The sequence below is a fragment of the Chiloscyllium plagiosum genome, chromosome 9, assembly GCF_004010195.1.
Source record: "Chiloscyllium plagiosum isolate BGI_BamShark_2017 chromosome 9, ASM401019v2, whole genome shotgun sequence".
In the NCBI taxonomy this organism is placed as follows: Eukaryota; Metazoa; Chordata; class Chondrichthyes; order Orectolobiformes; family Hemiscylliidae; genus Chiloscyllium; species Chiloscyllium plagiosum.
The window spans coordinates 69,599,710-69,615,155 of NC_057718.1; the positions used below are offsets into that span (position 1 = coordinate 69,599,710).

The 15,446-nt window shown below is 40.3% G+C and overlaps 1 protein-coding gene across 1 annotated transcript in view; it reads right to left on the reverse strand.

The window, feature by feature from the left end:
* Positions 1-15,446, reverse strand: part of fndc1 (fibronectin type III domain containing 1) — a 355,166-nt gene that overhangs the window by 203,662 nt on the left and 136,058 nt on the right. The window lies entirely within an intron of this gene.

Sequence of the window (15,446 nt, forward strand, 5' to 3'; positions counted from 1 at the left end):
ATTTCCAAGTCAGGGTGGTGAATGACTTAGAGGCGAACTTGAAGGTGGTGCTGTTCCCAAGTATCTGCTGCCCTTCTCCTTCTAAATAGAAGTAATTGTGGATTTGGAAGGTATTTTCTGAGGATCTTTGGTAAATTCCTGGAGTGCATCGTACTGCTGCCACTGAGCATCAGTGGTGAAGGGGGTGGATGTTTATGGATGTAGTGCCAATCATGTTGGCTGCTTTGTCCTGGATGGTGTCAAGTTCTTGAGTGCAGACACTCGTCCAGACAAGCGGGGAGCATGCCATCACATTCCTGACTTGTGCCTTGTAGATGGTGGACAGGATCTGGGGAGTCAGGAGATGTGTTACTCGCAGTATTCCTAGCATCTGACCTGCTCTTATAGCCAGTGTTTATGTGGTGAGTCCAGTTGAGTTTCTGGTCAATGATAACCCCCAGGATGTTGATAGTAGGGATTTCAGTGATGGTAGCACCATTGTATGTCAAGAGGTGTGGTTAGATCTTACTGGTCATAGCCTGGCATTTATGTGGCATGAATGTTGCTTGCCACTTGTCAGCAGAAGCTTGGATAATGTTCAGATCTTTTTGCATTTGGACATGGTCTGCTTCAGTATCTGGGGAGTCATGAATGGTGTTGAGCATTGTTCGTTGATGATTGAAAGCCCCATTTCTGACCTTATGATGAAGGCAAGTTCATTGATAAAGCAGCTGAAAATGGTTGGGCCGATGACACTACCCTGAAGAACTTGTGCAGAGGTGTCCTGCAGCTGAGATGACTGACCTCCAACAACCACAACAATCAGCTCTTTTGTCCATGTTTGAACCAAGGTTGTTCTGAAGTCAGCAGCTGAGTGGCCATGGTAGAACCCAAACTGGATGTCACTGAGCAGGTGCCACTCGACAGCACTGTTGATGACACCGTCCATTACTTTACTGACGATCAAGAGTAGACTGATGGGGCAGAAATTGGCGAGGTTGGATTTGTCCTGCTTTTGTGTACAGGTCATTCTTGAGCAATTTTCCACATTGTCAGGAAAATGCCACTGTTGCAATTGCATTGGAACAACTTGGCTAGGGGAGTGGCAAGACCTGGAATACAAGTACCATAATGTTGGCAGGGCCCAGAGTCTTTGCCGTATCCACTGTCTCCAACCATTTTTTGCTATCTTGATAAAATTGATCTTAGTCAAGCCTATCTCCAAATGAATATCAATCCTGAATCACAGAAACAGGATGATTGTGACACATAAAGGACTACTCAAACACATGAGACTTCCATTTTGGTACCTGCATTACATCTAAATGCCATGAATTTAAGTGGATTAGAAGGAGCCCAATGTTACCCACATCATATTTTAACAACACATTTTCATTTCTCCAACTCTGCAGAGACTTGCAGATTAATGTCTAAGAGTGAGGAAAGACAAATATGATTTTTTTAAAAAAGACTATCATTGAAGATTTAGGCCATATCATTGATGTTAAGTGACTACACAGAGGTCACCTTAAAAGTAAAAGTCATAACTGATACACCAACACCTAAAAATGTAAACCAACTACAAACATTTATGGGCTTGCCAAATTACTATGGCAAATTGTCTCAAATCTTGCAACCATTCTCAAGCCATTGTAGGGTATATACTAAAACAAGAATTGGAAAGGGAAAGATCAATGTGAAAGCACTTTCACACAAACCAAAGAGGCTTTGTGAAAGTCAGAAGTCCTGACCCTTTTTGACTCAAAGTTCCTGTTGCAACAAGACTGTGATGCTTCACCATATGGAGAGGGAGCAATCATTTCTCATGTTACCTAATGGTGGGGTGGGTTGCGCTTCGGCGGGTCGGAGTGGACTTGTTGGGCCGAAGGGCCTGTTTCCACACTGTAATGTAATCTAATCTAATCTAATCTAATATGGAAATGGAGCAATCATTTCTCATGTTACCTAATGGTGGAGAAACCAACTGCTTTTTGCATCAAAATTATTAAACAAATCTACAAAAAAAAGACTGTGCACAGGTAGAGAAAGAAGGTCGAGGAAACACTTTTGGCATAAAACGATTCCCTCCGCCAATATCTCTCAGGCCAGGAATTTACTCTGCTAACAGCCTGCAGATCATTGACTACAATAAAATTCGAGCCTCATATTGGGATGCATTTTCTAGCAGAGGTGGGAGGTGTTGCTATCAGCTCACACTTATATGAACAGGTATCACCACTCCAATGTGCATGAGAATGGAACTACAAACAGTCCTTGAAATTTTCTATTTCAAACAAGCAGAGAAACATTGGTATCACAAGGGCAAGTTAACAACATACGCTAGAAATGATCCATTACCAAGAAAAGTGATGGACATGGTACTTTGTGACAAATCACAGGAACAACCCCTAAACTGAAACCAGGTGTCACATAGGAACGTGAACTATCTGCACAAGCAGGATGTCTCCTATGCAGAATGAAGGTCATCACTCCAACACAGCAAAGGAAAAATCTGTTAAATCAATCAGGCGAAGGTCACTAAAGCATTGTCAGAATGGTGAAGATAGCCAGAAACCATGTTTGGTGACCCAGACTTTACTCTAAAATTGAGGAGAAAGTGAGAATATGTGCAGAGGTATCAACCTACCTCCATCCAGTGCCAGAAAGGTCATTGCAAAGAATCCACACTGACTACACTAGACGTTTTGAAGGGGAAACGTTTATCATAGTGGTTGACACACAAGCTAAATGACCTGAAGTTGCCAGCATAAAAATGACAACTTCAGAGAAAAACTTTGAAAGATTTGGGAAGTTCTTTGCGAGGTTTGGTTGTTCAGAACAATCCATTAGTGATAAAGGCCCACAGTTTGTATCTAAAGTGGAACAGAATTCAACATATCTTATTAGCTCCTTATCACGCAGCTACAAATGGTTTGTCAGAAAGGTTTGTTTCAGGTAATTCGTGAACAAGGATCGCTATCTAAAAGACTGTGCAAGTTTTTATTAACATACCAGAACACAGCCCACCAATGACTCAAAGTTCTCCAGCATTGCTCATGGTAAACATGCAAGGCATTTAATTTGCTGAACCCACCCATGACAATAGGTTGTTGACAGGAAACAAAAGAATTAGATTCTCCAGTGGGAGAACAAGGCCATATACCTCATTTTCCAAAAAGGTCAAGAAGCTTTGGTGAGGAATTACATTATTGGCGAGAAATGAGTACAAGTTTCCATTATATATTGGTTTCCTTTACCATATTTGTGGCACTGGGAATCGATTTAGCTCAATCAGCTGGATTGTTGGTTTACAGAGCACTATGATGCCAACAGCATGGGTTCAATTCCCACCAGTGGTTTGAGGTTATCATGAAGGACTCTCCTTCTCAACCTCTTCCCTCACCCGAGGTCTGGTGGCCCTCAGATTAAATCACCACCAGTTGCTTCTCTCAAAATGACAGCAGCCCTTATGATCTGGTAAGACTATGGCAATACAACAACTTGTGGTACTGGGATTATGCTTGAATATAAGCTCATGGGCACAGAATTAATATTTTGGAGAACGCTATCATTATTTAAAGGAATTGGATGTAAGTTTCCTCGCTGAGCTGGAAGGTTCATTTTCAGACGTTTCCTCACCATAACATCATCAGTGAGCCTCCGGTGAAGCTAGGTGGCATGGCCCGCTTGCTATTTATGTGTTTAGATTTCCTTGGGTTTCCCTAAACCTAAACACAAATAGAAAGTAGGCCATCCCACCTTGCTTCATCCGGAGGCTCACTGATGATGTCACCTAGTATGTTGACAAAATGTCTGAAAATGAATCTCCCAGCTCAGTGGACAAACTTACATCCAGAACCTTAAACTGAGCTACAAATCTTCTCTAAACCCACTAATTTAAAGGAATGTTCCATCAAATCTCAGATCACAAGGTTTCTCCAAAACAGACCTTTCCCTTTCATCATCTTACTCAAGACATTCAAGTCATTAGTGTTGAATTTCCACATGGGATCTCTCAACTATATGTTACAATTTCAATAAACCTTCATGGAAACCCTGAGAAAGTATATAAATGGTATTTTAACAATTCTCTGAAGCTTCTGCGATTTCTTTCTCCATAGTTACACTGAAATTTTCACAGAAATTTAACCCAAACTTCTGCGCCATAACTCAATCATAAATCTTATTCATTTGGTCTGAAATGCAATCATTTTAATGTTAAAATATTCCCAAACATTTCCATTAACCATTACCCTTTGTTTCTTACCACTAACAAATTTTGGTTACAACTCACCATATTCCCTTGAATCCAATGGGTTTTAATTTTTTGTAACAATCTACCATGTGAAACCATGTCTACTACCTCATTAAAATCCACACAAATAATATGCTCTTCACCACTCTCATCAATTCTCCTGTTATTTCCCCACAAAATTCAATCAAGTTTGCAGGACACTGCCCCACCTTACCAAACCCATGTTGACAACACCTGATTAATCCAAGTCACTCAAAAGGAATAATCAATCCTGTCTCTCAGTATTGATTCTGGTCGTCTGTCCACCTCGGGGTCAGACTGACTAGCCTTAATTAATTGGCCTATCCCCCACATTCATTTTGAATAATGGTACAACTTTTGCAGACCTCCCCCGCCCACATCTTCTGCATCCATAGAAAAGTTACCATCTACACCTCTGTTAGGATCAACTCTTTCCATAATCATTCCCTTGCTCTTAATGTACCAAAGTAGGGATGCAAGGATCTAGTGGTATTAATTCAGAGACACCAATAATGATTTGGAGATCTGGGTTTGAATCTCACCATGGCAGATTATGAAATTTGGATTCAATTAAAAATCTGGAATGAAAAGACTAATGGTGACTACGAAACTGATATCAATTGCCAGAAACACCCATATGGTTCACTAACATCCTGGTCTGGCCTGCAGCAATGTGATTAACTCTTAACTCTGGGCAACTAGGGATGGGTAATAAATAGCCAGGGACACCCACATCCGGTGAATGAACTTAAAAAAACACAGAACAATACAGCCCACCATGCCTGTGTTGACTGTGATGACATTCTAAATTAATTCCATCTGCCCCCACATGGTCCGCATCCCTCTATTCCCTGCCCGTTCTTGTGTCTGTATAAATGCCTTTTAAACGTTGCTATCACATCTACTTCTACAAGCTCCCCTAGCAGTGTGTTCCAGGGCTTTTGCCCGAAACGTCGATTTTCCAGCTCCTCGGATGCTGCCTGACCTACTGTGCTTTTCCAGCACCTGGTTTCCAGCATCTGCAGTCCTTGTTTTTACCTAGTGTGTACCAGGCACCTACCATGCCCAAATATCTTTGGATTTTTCTTGAGAAGGTTTACGAGGATGTATGGAAGGTGCTAGCTACGGAGAGAGGTTGAGAGGTTAGGTTTATTTTCACTGGAAGAAAGGAGATTGAGCGGTGACCTGATTGAAGTTTACAAAATCATGAAGGGTATAGACAGGGTGGATAGAGTCAAGCTTTTTCCCAGGGTGAAGGTAGCAAGTAGCAAGTACTTCACACAGAGGGTGGTGTGCATTTGGAACGCATTGCCAGGGAGCAGAGGGATACAAATGCTTAGGAATTGACCGACAGGTTTAGACAGTCCATTTGGATCGGCTCAGGCTTGGAGGGCCAAAGGGCCTGTTCTTGGGCTGTAAATTTTCTTTGTTCTTTGTTAACTTTACCAGATAATATTTTATCCATATCCATACTTTGCTGGCCTAATTCTCTTTCTTACTTCAGCCCTCTCAGCTTTGTAAAGTTTTTGATTCCCCAACTTGGAACTTTTGCCCCTTTCTACCTTTGTTCTTTTCCATCATGATGATAAATCTAACTGCATTATAATCACTCTGCACAAAATGGTCACCTGTTTCTCCTTCATCCATCTGCTCAGTTCCATTGTCTAAAATTAAATCTAGAACTGTCCCCTCTCGTTGGACTTATTGTATACTGGATTAGAAAAGTTATCCTGAGTTAAAGCATTTTGTGCTCTTTGTGTGTATCACACTGCTTTTAATTCTTATCATAGTTGGGTAGTTTTAGTACTCAATTCTTAATTTTACATTATATTTATTTTATATCCTATTGCTTTTGCACTCAGGTTTTACTACATAATGAATAGGAAGGGTTTGGAGGGACATGGGCCAGGTGCTGGCAGGTGGGACTAGATTGGGTTGGGATATCAGGTCGGCATGGACAAGTTGGACCGAAGGATCTGTTTCCATGCTGTACATCTCTATGACTCTATGGGCGGCATGGTGGTACAGTGGTTAGCACTGCTGCCTCACAGCGCCAGAGACCCGGGTTCAATAATTGGCCATGCTAAATTGCCCGTAGTATTAAGGGGTAAATGTAGGGGAATGGGTGGGTTGCGCTTCGGCGGGTCGGTGTGGACTTGTTGGGCCGAAGGGCCTGTTTCCACACTGTAAGTAAGTAATCTAATCTAAAGGAAGCTAACTGACTTACATTACTTAGCTATTTACAGTATAATATGTTATTGGCAATATCACCTTCAACTTAAATTCAAGTTTTGTTGTAGCCTATGGGTGAATTAAACAAGAATAAAAAGGAATGGAATCAGTCCACGCTCCTAAATGCACAGTAAAAACATATTTGAGAGCATACAATTGCCATTAAATCTATAGATCAGAAATGAAGGCATAATTTTAAAACACTGCACAGCTTTTTTTTGTACTAGAGAAAACATTTTCAAACCAACATATTTGGTTACTAGCCTACTTAGGTGACTGCATTTTTTGAGGCAGAGTGGAACAAATTTGAACAATATAAAGTCACTTAAAAGATTTCACCTGAATAATCTGAGTTTTAAACTTTTTAATGAAGGTTAGTGGATTACATCAAAGTAATTTAGCATTTTCTTGTCCATGTGTCATGTAGACTTCAACACTTTGAAGAACTAACAAAAATTTCAAAATTTCTTTATCAGTAATAGAGTACTTCATTAGTTTTTATATATATACCTCACTGGCTTCACTAATCCCAACTCATCAACCTGTAACAAGACAACACCTACCTCTAAGCCAATTGCCACTTTGAAACTTAAAAATCACACAACACCAGGTTATAGTCCAACAAGTTTAATTGGAAGCACTAGCTTTCAGAGCGTCGCTCCTTCATCAGGTGATTGTCAGGTGATTGTTCATTTTCAAAAGGCCCTGATTTTATAGCCCCCCTCACCCCACCATCAAACATCATACCCTCTTTTTGCTCCGATGTTGTTAATACAGTAAATTCAAACTCAATTGGGTTTTAGTATCCTGGGCATAATTTAATTGGTTAAATTGAATTGTTGTCAAAACAGCAACCGAAACTCGGTCCTCCATTTAACAGCCAATTGTTATATGTTATCCATTTTGGAACAGCTCATCTCTTAGCTGTTCTGTTCGGCAGCTGTGGCTGTACTTTAAATTTATCTTAAAGTGAACATACATACACTCTTAATGCTTCGTAACACCTCTCTGCCTAAGAAAAAAGGACCCATAATAATGAAAAGGTGGCTTAATTACATTTTTCTCAAATTTTTGATGCCATTGTAATGAAATGCAATGTCTTTAATCAAAATTGTACCTCTCATTAATTCTGTATACATACATAACACTGGAATTGAAATGATCCAATCTTATCTACACCTTTTCTTCTAAATTCGTGATAATGTATCTGCAATGACATTTTTACAATCCGCAACATGTACAATTCATAAATTAAAAGTCTAACAAAAGACTGCAACAAAATAATCTCATATTTTTGTCTTTAAATCTTTCCAAAAATATGAGAGATTTGTAGTCAGTATCCAAAACAATGTTTGTCACATAAACATTAAAATATCATAAGGCCAGTACCAAACTCAATTACCCTTTGGTGATGGTGGACTATTTTCTCTGGTGGATATTGAGTTTTTTTTGCAAAGTCACCAGTTGGACATTCAATTCCATCATCATCTTCCTGCATCAATACAGCTCCAACCCCTATATCACGAGCATCGATTACAACTGTAAAGGATTTCAAAAAAAATTGGTGCAGCTAAAACTGGTGAGGTGGTTAATATGGCTCTGAAATTTCCAATGCCCCCTGGCATTGTTCTGTCCACTGAAGTTTTTGTTCTTCTTTAATAAATCTGATACAGGGCCACCAAGTTGCTGAAGTTCGGAACAAACTTCTGGTAGAATATGCTCAGTCCCAAAAATCAAAGGACCTCTTTCTTCAAAGACAGTCAGGGAAATTCCTCGATGGCCTTCATCTTCATGTTCCTTGGGGTATTCATTCCATATCCGATGTTACGTCTCAACAACATAACCCCTGCCTTTGCGAAATCTATTTTCTTTAAGTTTATTACAAGTTTTGCTTTTCATAATCGTTCAAAGAGCTTTGCCAACTGTATTATATGATCTTTCCATAAATGGCTAAGTATCACTACATCATCCAGATAAATGGCACAATCTTTTATTCTGGCTGTGCCCTCTTCACCTATCCGGTTTAATCTCTCCCTCACCTCAGATACATAACCCAAGTGTGAGATCGCTGACTTCGGTCCTACCAATTTTTTCTTAATTAGTTTCAAAGGCCCTCTCACTTCATATCCGACTATTAATCCAAGGGAGTAAACTGAGTAGATTTGTTTCGGGCATCTCTAAGTGAAAACAATATGAATGGGATACCTTTATCCCAATCATTTGGGTAATCCTGATAGTATGCTCTTCAGGTGCAACTTTTCCAAGGCTCCCTGGATTTCAGGACTATACGCACTTGATTGAAAGTGCTGTATGCCTAAACTATCCATGACATCCTTCAATAGTTTAGCAGTAAAATTGGTCTGACTGAATCTCCCTGGGTAGCCCATACGGTTCAGAAATTTACCAGCTCCCCCACCACTCTTTTTGCCTTAACACTCCATAATGGAATTCCCTCTAGAAATCTGGTAGGCACATCCATTATGGTTAGTAAATACTAGTTCCCACTTTAGTTTTAGGGAGAGGACCTCACAATCAATCATAACCCATGTGAAAGCTTCTCTGAATGCAGGAATTGACAACAAAGGTGCTGGTTTTATTACTGCCTGTGGCTTACCTACCATTTGGCACATATGACATGAACAACAAAATTCAACCACATCCTTATGCTGTCTGGGACGATAACCTGGTGTTGTGTGACTTTTACTTTGTACAGAACAATAGAAATGAACCTTATCCTGAGTCTTCCTCACACCTAAAAGACCTCCTACTGATAATTCATGTGCTACACATAATAATTCCTGTCTGTATGTTACCGGCAACACAATCTAGTGCACTTCTGCCTATTTCTCCTCTGCACTAATCTACTGTGGTCTCCATTTTTGCATTTGGATTCGAGCCTTAAGATAATAATCCTCGGGATACATTCTGATTCCTTTTCTGAGTACTTATCATGATATAGACCTTTTCTCGTCTCATCTTTCTGTTGTAAGTCCATTAGTCTTTCAAGACTAAACACCTCTGCCTGACCCTCTACCTCTTCAGGTTTTTCCTGTACCATTATATCAAACAGGATATCAGCTAACTGACCCTCAACTTCTGCGTTTTTCTCTTTAGTTTTCTTTCTTGCTGTAATTTATGACAGTGGGATCTTGTTACTACACAGTCTGGAAAAATTCCAGGGATTTTCTTTTAACTTCTCAGTTCACTGGTTTTCCTTTGGCTTCTCCACCACAAGGAACAGCACTCCCACTTTGGACCCTGCTGAGTTGTTTCGAAGAACAGAGTGTAGATTAGAATGGTGCTGGAAAAGCACAGCCGGTCAGGCAGCATCCGAGGTGCAGGAAAATCGATGTTTTGGACAAAAGCCCTTCATTAGGACTGCTGTCCTCACTTCTGCCTAGTTTCCAAGAACAAACAGTATTCCTGGAACTGACACTCTGTCAATCACTCCCACTATTACTTCCCCTGTCTTGATTTGGCTCTGCAACCAGACTTTACACGGGGAACACTAAAGTTTTGTACATCTATTCCACAAATTATCACCCACTCGGGTAACGAGTTAGAAAAAGTGCAAATACTTTCATCTCTTACTATTAGAGACCGATTAGATACTATATCTCCTAAAATTGTAACTTCTTTCCCTTCTCCCCCTGCTCTTTCTGAGTAAATTTTACCCACAAAAGTGAAGTCTTTATAGAAATTGGGCACCAATTCGATATCTAGCCACTGCCAAAGCTATACACTCGCCTGCAGTTCCTCAACTTCTCTTGGGGCTTCCTTAACTACCTCCACTCATCACACTGGCTTAGCCCCTTTTACCACATCTTTTCTCCCATTGTTTTCCTTCAATGACAGCACTGGCACTTTACGTGTCCCACTTTACCACAGTGGAAACACCTGACTCGCCTTTCACCTCCTTTTCACACTCTTGGGTTTCTTTTTTCACCTGTGGTGAACTATTTCCAGTGTGATCTTCTTTCTCTTTTATAGTAAGGGATCTCCCCTTCTCCAAATTTCTATCTCTCACAGTATGAAATTCCTGTCAAAAGCTAAATTTCACCTTATGCACCAATGCATATTCATTTGCCATCTCTGCCACTCTTCTCACTTCTTGAACTTTCTGTTTATCTACATGAATTCTTATCATCTGTGGTGGGAAGTTTTTCAACTCCTCCAGCAGAATAATCTCTCTTAGAAGAGAAAATGAGGTCTGCAGATGCTGGAGATCAGAGATGGAAATGTGTTGCTGGAGAAGCGCAGCAGGTCAGGCAGCATCTAGGGAACAGGAGAATCGACGTTTCGGGCATTAGCCCTTCTTCAGGAATCTCTCTTAGAGCCTCGTATGTCTTGTCTATTTTTAAGGCCCGCACCCATCTATCAAAATTGCTATGTTTAATTCTTTCGCACTCAATGCAAGTCTGACCTGGTTCCTACTTTCTGAACTGCTGTCTATATATTTCTGGTTCCAATTCATCGCCATGATTAGATTGATGAATGGACTGTCTAACTTCAAATAATGCTGATCTTGTTAATGTTGATCTTACCTAGCCCACATTCTGTACAGTGTAACCTATATGCCTTACTCTGTCCAAGTGTTTTTTTCTGATCTGTATGTTCTTGCTTGCTATGATCTACCTGCAGTGCTCACAGACAAAGCTTTTCACTGTACTTAGGTACATGTGACAACAAATCAAATCAATCAATAAGTCAAAAGGTTAATACACAAGGTACGGTCAGATAGGATTAGGGTAATATATTCATTGCCAAAAAGAAAAAAGAAATTTACAAATTAATACAGATAGGTTAGGTGAATGGGCCAAAGTCTAGCTGGCAAAGTTTAATGTGGACAAATGAAAGGTTATCCATTTTTGTTGGAGGAAGAGAAAGGCAAATTATTATCTAAGTGGAGAGAAACTTCAGTACAGAGGGATTTGGATGCCACAAAAAGCAGGTACAGCAGGTAATAGGGAAGGCAAATGGAATTTTGGCATTTATTGCTAAAGGTAGAGAATATAAAAGAAAGGCAGTGTTGCTGCAACTGTACAAGACATTAGTGAAGCCGTACCTGGAGCACAATATACAATTTACGTCACCTTACTTGAAGTGGGAGGGGGGGGGAGGATATACTTGCATTGGAGACAGTTCAGAGGAGGTTCATCTATTGATTCCAGAGATGAGGGGTTTGTCTTATAAATAATGATTGAGCAGTTTAGGCCTATACTCTCTGGAGTTTAGAAGAATGTCAGAAGATCTAACTGAGATACAAAAAGCGCTAGATGTAACAGATTTAAAACAGATGTGGAGAAATTACTTCTCTCAAAAGGTCGTGAATCTGCGGAATTCATTACCCAGAATTTGGCAGATGCTGGGACATTGAATAAATTTGAGGAGATAGACTGATAATTAATTAACAATGTGTTTAAATGCAGTGGAGAGCGGGAAGGAAGGTGGAGCAGAGGCCGCAATGCGATCAACCACTGATCATATGAAATAGCAGAGCAGGCTTGAGGGATTGAATTATTTTTCTTGATTTGATCAATATTAAATTTAAAATTTGAGAAGTCTAATAACTTCAAGAAGTTGTTCTTGAATCTGCCAGAAATTGTGTTTTGGTTTTTTTGTATCTTCTACCCAATGGAAGAGGTTGGAAGAGATTATAACTAGAGTGGGATGGGTCTTTGAATATGTTGGCTGCCTTCCCGAGGCAGTGAAACGTGTAGATGGAGTCAGTGGATGTAAGGTTGGCTTGTATGATGGACTGTGCTGTGTTCACAACTCTGTAGTTTGTCACGGTCCAGAGCAGATGAGTTTCCATACCAAGCAGTGATGCATCTGGATAGAATGCTTTCTATAAAAATTGGTAATAGTCATCGAGTCATAGAGATGTACAGCATAGAAACAGACCCTTCATTCCAACCCATCCATGCCGACCAGATATCCCGTCCCAATCTAGACCCACCTGCCAGCACCCAGCCCATATCCCTCCAAACCCTTCCTATTCATATACCCATCCAAATGCCTCCACCACTTTCTCTGGCAGCTCATTCCATACCTGCGCCACCCTCTGCGTGAAACAGTTGCCCCTTAGGTTTCTTTTATATCTTTCCCCTCTCACCCTAAACCTATGCCCTCTAGTTCTGGGCTCCCCCCCCACCCCAGGGAAAAGATTTTGCCTATTTACTCTATCCATGCCCCTCATAATTCTGTAAACCTCTATAAGGTCACCCCTCAGCCTCCAACACTCCAGGGAAAACAGCCCCAGCCTGTTCTGCCTCTCCCTAGAGCTCAAATTCTCCAACCCCGGCAACATCCTTGTAAATCTTTTCTGAACCTTTCAAGTTTCACAACATCTTTCCAATAGGAAGGAGACCAGAAATGCACGCAATATTCCAACAGTAGCTTAACCAATGTCCTGTACAGCCGCAACATGACCTCCCAACTCCTGTACTCAATACTTTGACCAATAAAAGAAAGCATACCAAATGCCTTCTTCACTATTCTATCTACCTGCAACTCTACTTTCAAGGAGCTATGAACCTGCACTCCAAGGTCTCTTTGTTCAGCAACACTCCCTAGGACCTTACCATTAATTTTATAAGTCCTGCTAAGATTTGCTTTCCCAAAATGCAGCATAGTCTTTCACAGACATCCCAAATTTCCTTAGCCTCCATAGGAAGTACAGGAGTTATTGTGCTTCCTTGAACATAGCATCAATGTGGTTTGACCAAAATAGATGGTTGGTAATCCTCACTCTAGGAACTGGATGCTCTTGACCATCTGCACCGCAGTACCATTAATGTGACAGGATGTGCCCTCCAAATTGCTTCCTCTTTCATTTTGCTGACACTGAGGAAAAGGTTTTATCTTTGCACCATGCCACCAAGCATGCTACGTCTTTCCTGTATTATGTTGTCATTGATGGAGATCTGGCCTATAATGGTGGTGTCATCAGCAAATTTGTCAGTGCACTTTGGACGAAATTTAGACATTCAGTCGTGACTGTATAATGCGTATAGTAAGCGGCTGAGTATGCAGCCTTGCGTGGCAGTGGTGTTGAGAATTATTGTGGACGATGTGTTGTCTATTCTCACTGATTGTAGTCTATGCGTGTTGCCTACTATTGCTCTTAGTTCTTACGTTCTCATACCACAGCATGGACAGAATCTCTGTTTCTAACTGAGCTTACCTTTCTGTGTTCAACCATAAGGAGGCTTTTTTTTTAAATCAGCACTTGCTTGTCCAATGCAGTCAGGGCGAAAGAGACCAAAGGATATGCAAGAAAAGTGGGAACAGACTATTAAGTTGGATGATCAGCCATGATCACAATGAATGGCAGAATTGGCTTGAAGGGCCAAATGGCCTGTTTCTGCTCCTATTTTCTATATCCACATGATGTCTAGCTAATTTAATTCATCCAGGTGTATCTCCACAGATTACCTCTTATTCCCTGTAATTTTACAAGATCCTTCTGTTTTTGTTTTCTAAATGTAAGAACATAGCAGTAACTGCCCCAATGTGTCTGTGATACCTGGTCAAATTGTAAGAGATTCGCTTTAAGAAGTTTCTACCTCTCCTTCTACCACTCTCTCATCATCTCACATTCTAATCACATGACATACTTAACAGTCTTCCCTCTGACAACGACTTTTAATTGTTCCTACAACCACGAGTATTTGTCACTTTATCAACACCGTTAATGACATTACAATTACCATTGAATTTCACTTTCAAAGATTCACCTTGCAAAAGCAACAATGCCAATACTTCTTTTCCTAATTAAAATATTCTAGCTGCTGAATGTTTATTGCCCATTCTTTCATTTTTGCCTGTGAAATATTCAAACTGCCCTCAAAGACATACAGCATTTAAACAGGGTCTTCGGCTCACCAGGTCGATGCTGACCAACAAACATCAAATTACACTAACCCCATTTACCTGCACTTAGTACATAGTCTACTATGCCCTGACATTTTAAGTGCTTATCCAGATGCTTCTTAAATGTTGTGAGAACACCTGCCTCCACCACCCTCTCAGGCAGAGTGTTTATATTTCTACCAGCCTCTGGGTGAAAAAAAATGTTTCCTCTAAACCCTACATGCTGAGAGCCTTTCTAAAAAAAAATGGCTATGGAATCCAACATTGAGGTTTCATCTTTCTAGTTTGAAAACTTCTCCCTAATCAATTGTAATGGATTTTTAATCTAATGACAATACTCCAATCTGAATGGGCTAAATCCAATAGATTCATTTGAGGCCAAAAGAGAAAATGGTGGAAAATCTCAGCAGGTCTGGCAGCATCTGTAAGGAGAGAAAACAGCTGACATTTCGAGTCTAACTAACACTCTGTCAGATTCCAGCATCTGCAGTAATTTGCTTTTAGATTCGTTTGGGGAATCTTTGATAGCAAAAAGTAAGAAATCTAATCCTATGCCCCAATCCTGTGTGTATTCATGACAGTATGCCTTAACCATGGTTTTGACAATCTGATGGCAGTTCTCCAAAGCACCCTGTATTTATGGATGATGTCAAGTTGACTTCAGTCTCCCATATTGCGAATGATTTTCTGAAAAACTTTAGACAACTTAGAACATCAGACTGTATCTCCATCAGGTAGTACATAACATGTAAGTAATTGTTAACTTTTTCACCATTATCTTAGCTATAAACATCCTTAACGAAATAGCTTCTGGGTTTTTATATCCAAAAATATATTGAAACCCTGTTTTCATTTTTGGTAATAGTCCTACATAATCTACTGGGACTTGACAAAATGGTCCTCCAAAACTTGTATGGATACATTGATTACATACTACCATTATAGACAAAAACACTCCAGATGCTGGAATCCAAAGTGGACAAGCAGGAGGCTGGAAGAACACAATAAGTCAGGCAGCATCAGGTGGGGGAAGAGGTTGATGTTTTGGGTATAATCCTTCTTCAGGAATGGAGGTGGGGGTAGG